Genomic DNA, 6,977 nt, shown 5'->3' with positions numbered 1-6,977 from the left:
TAGGTAGTGCCTCCATAGCTTTAGAGCATATACCACTGCTGCCAGTTCCAAGTCATGCGTTGGGTAGTTCACTTCATGCTTCTTCAACTGGTGTGATCCATATGCGATTACCCAACCATGCTGCATCAATACATAGCCCAAACCAACCTTCGAGGCATTGGTGTATACAACATATCCACCGGGACCACTAGGCATTGCCAAAACAGGTGCCGAGGTCAATCTGCCCTTGAGCACTTGAAAGCTTTCCTCGCACTTGGCAGTCCATTCAAACTTGACCTCTTTCCGTATGAGATTCGTCATAGGTGCAGCTATCTTCAAAAACCCTTCCACGAATCTTCGATAGTAGTCTGCCAATCCCAAAAAGCTTCGCACTTCAGTCACACATGTCGGTTGCTTCCATCTCTGAATAGCTTCAATCTTGGTCGGATCCATTGAGATTTCTTCGGGCGAGATTACATGCCCAAGAAATGAAACTTGGGACATCCAGAACTCGCACTTCGAGAACTTGGCGTACAATTGGTGTTTCCTGAGGGTTCCTAGCACTATTCTCAAGTGCTCCTCATGGTCACTTTCATTCGAAGAATACACCAATATATCATCTATGAAGACGATCACAAACCAATCCAGGTAGGGCTTGAACACCCTATTCATACGATCCATAAACGCTGATGGAGCATTAGTTAATCCGAATGGCATTACAAAATACTCAAAATGACCATACCTTGACTGAAATGCTGTCTTTGGAACATCATTTGGTTTAATTCTCAACTAATAATACCCAGATCTCAAATCAATCTTCGAGAACACCTTCACTCCCTATAGTTGATCAAACAACTCATCTATCCTTGGGAGCAGATACTTGTTCTTTACAGTGGCCTTATTTAGCTGACGGTAGTCAATGCACATCCTTAGAGTCCCGTCTTTCTTCTTTACAAATAGCACTGGTGCGCCCCATGGTGACATGCTTGGCCTAATGAACCCCTTATCAGTTAACTCCTGTAGCTGACTCTTCAATTCTTTCATCTCCACCGGAGCCATTCCGTATGGCAGAATTGATATCGGCTGGGTTCTTGGCACTAACTCAATTGAGAACTCGATTTCTAGAGGTGGAGGTAGTCCCGGTAATTCCTCCGAAAACACGTCCTCATATTCTCGTACCATTCGCACCTCATTGAGCTTCGGTACCTCTCTTTCTTCTAACTGAGCATAAGCTATGAATCCATGAGCTCCTCGACTCAGCAACTTCGCTACCTTTATTGTTGAAATCATCTTTCCAACGTCGGGGTTGCCTTGCCCCTGAAATTTGACCCACCCTTCCTCGGGTTTTCTTATGGTCATTATCTTCCTACGACAGTCTATATTGGCATTGTACTTGGACAAGAAGTCCATCCCTAAAATTATGTCAAAGTCATATACTTCTAACAGAATCAGATCATCTTGGAACCGAACATTACTCAAGCTAATTTCGCATTCCCTCACCATTTTTGAGGACTTCATACTCTTACCCATAGGTGTCGAAATTACCATAAGACACCCCATAGACTTGGTTTCTACCCTCAAACTCCTAGCCAAAGCATGCGATATAGAAGAATGAGTAGACCCTGGATCTATCAATGCATGCACAAGAGTATCCAAAATGAAGAGAGCACCTTGGATAACTGCAGGATTCGTCTCTACGTCCTCCTTGGTCAAGTTATAGACTAGCCCCTATCTGGTCCCCTTTCCCTCTTCAATCCTTAGCGGCTGCTCTTTCTTCTTTGGGCAATTCCTCGAGATGTGCCCGTGCTGGTTGCTATTGTAGCAAATCACATTCACTGGTGTTACTACTATGGCCTTACCTTTTTGGACCATTCCCTTCGAACAATTTCTGGAAGTATGCCCGGGCTGTCCACAGGTGTAACAAACAATGCTTTGGCGATCGCACCTCTTGCCCAGGTGCCTCTTCTTGCATTTAAAACACGCCTTGCCCTTTTTCATGATCTTCCCATCCCGAGGTCCCATAGTCGAGTGGGATTTCTCTTATTATCCTCCAGTTTGAACAGTTGTGGCCTTTAATTCTGCCACTCGCGTCATATTCTCCTCGGCCGTCATAGCTTTGAAAACTATGTCTGCATAAGACTCCACATGGACCAGGCTCATCAGCTGTTGAAATTCGATTCGCAAGCCTTGTAAGAATTTTCGTCCCATTATCACATCGTCCATCCTATATAGCAGCATATACTTGATTAACCGCAAAAATTCAGCCTCATATTGGGCCACAGACATATTTAGCCTTTGACATAAGTTCATAAACTCTCAAGCTCTAGCCAACTTCCAGCAAGTGGGAAAGAATTTCCTGTTGAACAGTTCCTTAAACCGTTCCCACGACATCTGGGGTACCTCCCCCAATTCTACGTCTGTTGCCAACCCTTGAGATCCTGTCTGATTAGGTATCGCTCGTTGCATAAACCTCCACCATTGGGAAGCTTCCTCTTTCAGCATATAGGTCGCACACTCCACCTTGTCCTCATTCAAGATTCTCAATCTTTGTAGGATCTTCTCGGTCTGGTCCAACTAGTATTCACTAATTACGGGGTCATCTGTCGGTTTTCCTCAAAACACTAACAGCTTCTGTCGTAGATACCTCTCTAAGGCATCTACTCTTCTTTGGTAGGGTTACAACTCCAAAATTTGCCCAGCTAAGCCTTCTAGGATTCTCTCAATCCTATCAATCCGGCCTTCGCCGAGGTCAGCTCGTGCATCTCTTTGACCTCCCAGACCATATCCTAGGTGCGGGTTGGTGTTGTTTTCTTCACCATTGCCTCTCTCGCGCCTGTTCCTTCTTGTATTCACCATCTAGCAAGAAGACAAGGCGATCTATTAAATCATCACAGCATAGTTCAATTCAAATTAAATAAGCAAGAAGAGTATGCCACTAAATATTTCAAAAATCCTAATTCCCAAAACTTACGATGGCTTTACTCAACTAGCCACATGTAAACTTTTCCTTAGGTTCGCTCTGATACCAACTATAACACCCCAAATTTCTTGAGCGTGTTATAACTTAGGATTTCGGGAATATAAAAATTTTTCATATCACAATAACTGTCATACATCACACAATATCCAAAAAAACCCTAATTTTTACCTTCTTAGCTTAACAAACCCAATAATCAAATAGCTAAGACAGGCGTTAAAATTTCAAATACGGAAACTAGATCGAACCTAATGTGGTTCACAACCATAATGCTTTATTTATCATAAAATTGTTCAAGACGTCTACAAAAGGTATTACAAGGACATCATCTCTCGTAAGTGATAACTGAACGTCTTAAACATATCCAAGGCATACATAAGCTCGCACAAAAATAAAGATATTCTAAACATGCTACAGACAACAAATTAAACTTATTCTTCAGCTACCTCTTTTCCCTTAGAGTCGCTTATCGAACCTTGAACGTTTTATTGTTTTACTTTTGTATACTTAGTTTTGATGATGAAAAATAATATTTTATTTAATCCCTGAGTCATGAATCAAGGTTGTGGTTTTCAATATAAATCAATTTCAATATCAAGTATTGCTTTGTGAGAATGAAAATCAAATGAATTTCAAGTATCGAGATTTCAAAATCATATTTTTTTCTAAATCTAGAAGGTTAGCACCTTATAAGGAGACATATATGAAAATATTTTCTTTTTAGAAAACTAACTCCCAGTAATTCAATAGCTAACATTCATTAGTGATAAAATGATTTTTAACGATTTTTCAAGAAAGAGAAAGTGTATATCTTGGAGGTGGTAAAATTGCAAAATCCTAAGTTTGTACTCAAACCCAAATTCTACTTTCTTTTTCTTATGGATTTTGATTTTTTAGATATTTTTATTGAATCCAAATGGGGGGTACTTTCTTATTTACATTTGTGTATATTTGGTTTAATCTGTAGACTATATAAGGCTTCTGTCGACTATTTTTCATTCAGTCGACTATCATGTAAAGATAGTCGACTACGGCTTTTCTTCTGTCGACTATGTTTGTTTATGATTTTCAAAATCTTCTTTACAATTTTGAATCTGTCGACTATATGTATGTGTCTGTCGACTATGGGTATTTTGTGTTAGAAGATAGTTGACTATGCTTTCTTGTCTGTCGACTATGCCTTGTTTTATTTGAAAATATAGTCGACTATACATTATATTCTGTCGACTATCTCTTTTGCAAAAAGCTTCAAACGGCTAGTTTTTCAAATCCCAACGGTCACAAACGGCTACATTTCTCTTCAATCTTTTGGGAAGCCTATACATACAACTCAAGGAGGATCAAGAGATGGCTAATGGATGGGAACGAATTGAATTGAGCTTACATTTTATACTCGTTTCTATTTACATTCACTGTGCTTCTATTTTTCTCTCTTCAAGGCTGTGATCTTAATCAGTATACATTCATTTAAGCCTTGTATCATTTTTGAGAGACATTGTAACTAAGAGATTCATCTCTTAGATTCTCTTCAATTGTACATTTCTTATATTTCCTAGCTTGTGTAGCTAGAGGGCCCATTTGATTGGGAGGTTTGTAATTTTTCTAGTCTCGGACTAGAGGACCTACTTGGTTTAAGTAGGGGGTTTTAGTGGATGATTTGAAAAATCCTTAGTGAGGAGCTAAGGTAGTGGATTAGGCTTGGGTTAAGTCGAATCACTATAAATCTTTGTGTTCTCTCTTGCTTACGTTATTTGATTTGTTTATCATTGCTAGCATTTCATTATCCTCACTTGCATTGAATTTTTATTTTCAATCAAAAGGTTTTCAAAGTTCTATCAAGTTTTTAAAATAACCAATTCACCCCCCTCTTGGTGTGTGCTATAGCACCTTCCGATTTAACACGTTTGAATATTTCAAGGACATAGTCCAATTAGAAGATGAATCTTCTAGTGAGAAACTTCAAAGAACAGTTCATATCAATGCATGATCAGGTATAAAATGTATGAGAAGATAACGAGAACTACTCTGAAGTGCCTCGTGAACACGTTAGCCTCCTCCAACGAGAGCTTTCTCAATGGCGCACGCATAGAGCCTCTCGGGAGGTCCCTAACCATGTCACTTCTGCCCGACCTCATAGCATTCATGTAAGCACCACATCCGTTGTTCCTTAGGTTCACGGTTTTCCCCACGAGAGCTTTCTCGATGGCGCACGCATAATGCCTCTCAGGGGATATCCGACTATTTTCCTCAGCCAACAACAAATAGGTACAATAGTATGGCTACACGAATTTTATAAATTCAATAGTTAAAAAATTAATATCATATATTTTTCAAAAAAATACATTTCATATATGCAACATGATTTCATATAAGAGAATAACAAGAATTTACGTATAAGAACTTCACACACGTCTCATGCAATAGAAGTCTCTCATAAGAGAATAAAAAATAGGATTTGGAGTATAGGAGTCTCACCTTGTTAGTTTATCTCTTGGACAGTATAATTTCACAACAAACGGCCTAGGTTTCTACAAAAAACACATGTTTTGGTAAACCTAATCTCAAATATTTTTATACAGGGTTGAGGGGCATTAAAGTAGGGGCATAACTGGAAAATTTCATGAAAAAAAGACCCCTCACGTGCCTTCACGCATCCCGAGAAGGTGGCCCATGTGCCTTCATGCGCAGCCACTTCCGGCGCGTGTATCTCACGCGCTGCCTACCAGATTCAGACATCATTGCATCATTTTCGTATTTCGGCTATATTTATGATGGATTTAATTTTGAAATCCAATATAATTCCCCAACTTCTTCCAAATGACATTTTAACCCTTATTTCAAGTCCTCAACTTTAATATTTTACCACATGAGCTTATAATTTCATCCTTATTTTATTTAAATAATTCTCTAATTATAGTTACACCCTCAAACATCAAATTTATCAAGATACTGAAAATATCAAAATTAATAACTTAAAATTACTTGATATGTACGATTTTCAGGAAACCTTTACCATCATTCGGCCTTTTTAGGCTATAACTTAGCTTAACCGAAAAATCGTCTCTTATTTTATTTCTTTCAGCGTCATAAATCTCACATCGAGACGCTCGTCAAAAATATACCTTTGACCTTAAGTATCTAAGCTCCAGGGAACTCCCTGCGATCGATTCGGTCACTTGTTGCCATTTCAAGCATATTTTTTGATATTTTAAACTCACTTAAAATACGTGGCATCTTCACGAAAATATGGGGTATTATACAAGTCATGCACAATTTCAAACAGTTTAGTTTCTCAATCTTTAACATAGGCTCTCTTGAATGTGTTTGAATTTTGCTCCCAGTTTTCTCTTTAAGGGCATTAACGGTGGCTAACTGCCTTTTTCTTAGGGCATGTCCTTTCATGGCTTGTCTTGGCAATGGATAAAATCTCTTCGCTCTTTTTCCCTGTTGTGGATGACACATAGTAAGTGCGTGCCTTCTTTTGATCACCTCAAACCTGTCCTACCCCTATAAGTGTGTGGAACTTCATCAATAAGTAGTAGGAGGACACTATGGGCCTCATATCATTGAGTAGTGGGTGCCCCAAAATCATGTTGTATGCTATTGAAGGGGATTTGACCAGCATAAAGTTTGCTTGTCGAGTCACGCTTTGGGGGTTTATGCCTAATGTGATTGGTAACTGAATGAACCCTGCCACTGGGACAGCCTCCCCAGTGAAGCTGTATAGGGGGGAGGACACTTTTCTTAATCGGTCATGAGATATATGCATTTGCTCAAAGTAGTTCCAATATATCAAATTAACAGAATTGCCGCTATCCACCAAGATTCTATCGATGGGGTGTTTGGCAATAACTGTAGAAATTACCATTGGATCATCATGCGGGAGTATTATATCACCTCTATCGGCAAGAGTGAATGTAATTGGCTCCTCGTTACCTCTAACCTCCATCACTGAATTAACCTGATAGGACTGACGAGCATATGCCTTTAGTGAGGCCAAAGTGTCTCCAGCCAGGGTTTC

Source organism: Diospyros lotus, chromosome 15 (assembly GCF_014633365.1).
Source record: "Diospyros lotus cultivar Yz01 chromosome 15, ASM1463336v1, whole genome shotgun sequence".
Lineage (NCBI taxonomy): Eukaryota > Viridiplantae > Streptophyta > Magnoliopsida > Ericales > Ebenaceae > Diospyros > Diospyros lotus.
The sequence above is the reverse complement of the archived record's forward strand: the minus strand, read 5'-3'. Positions refer to the sequence as shown.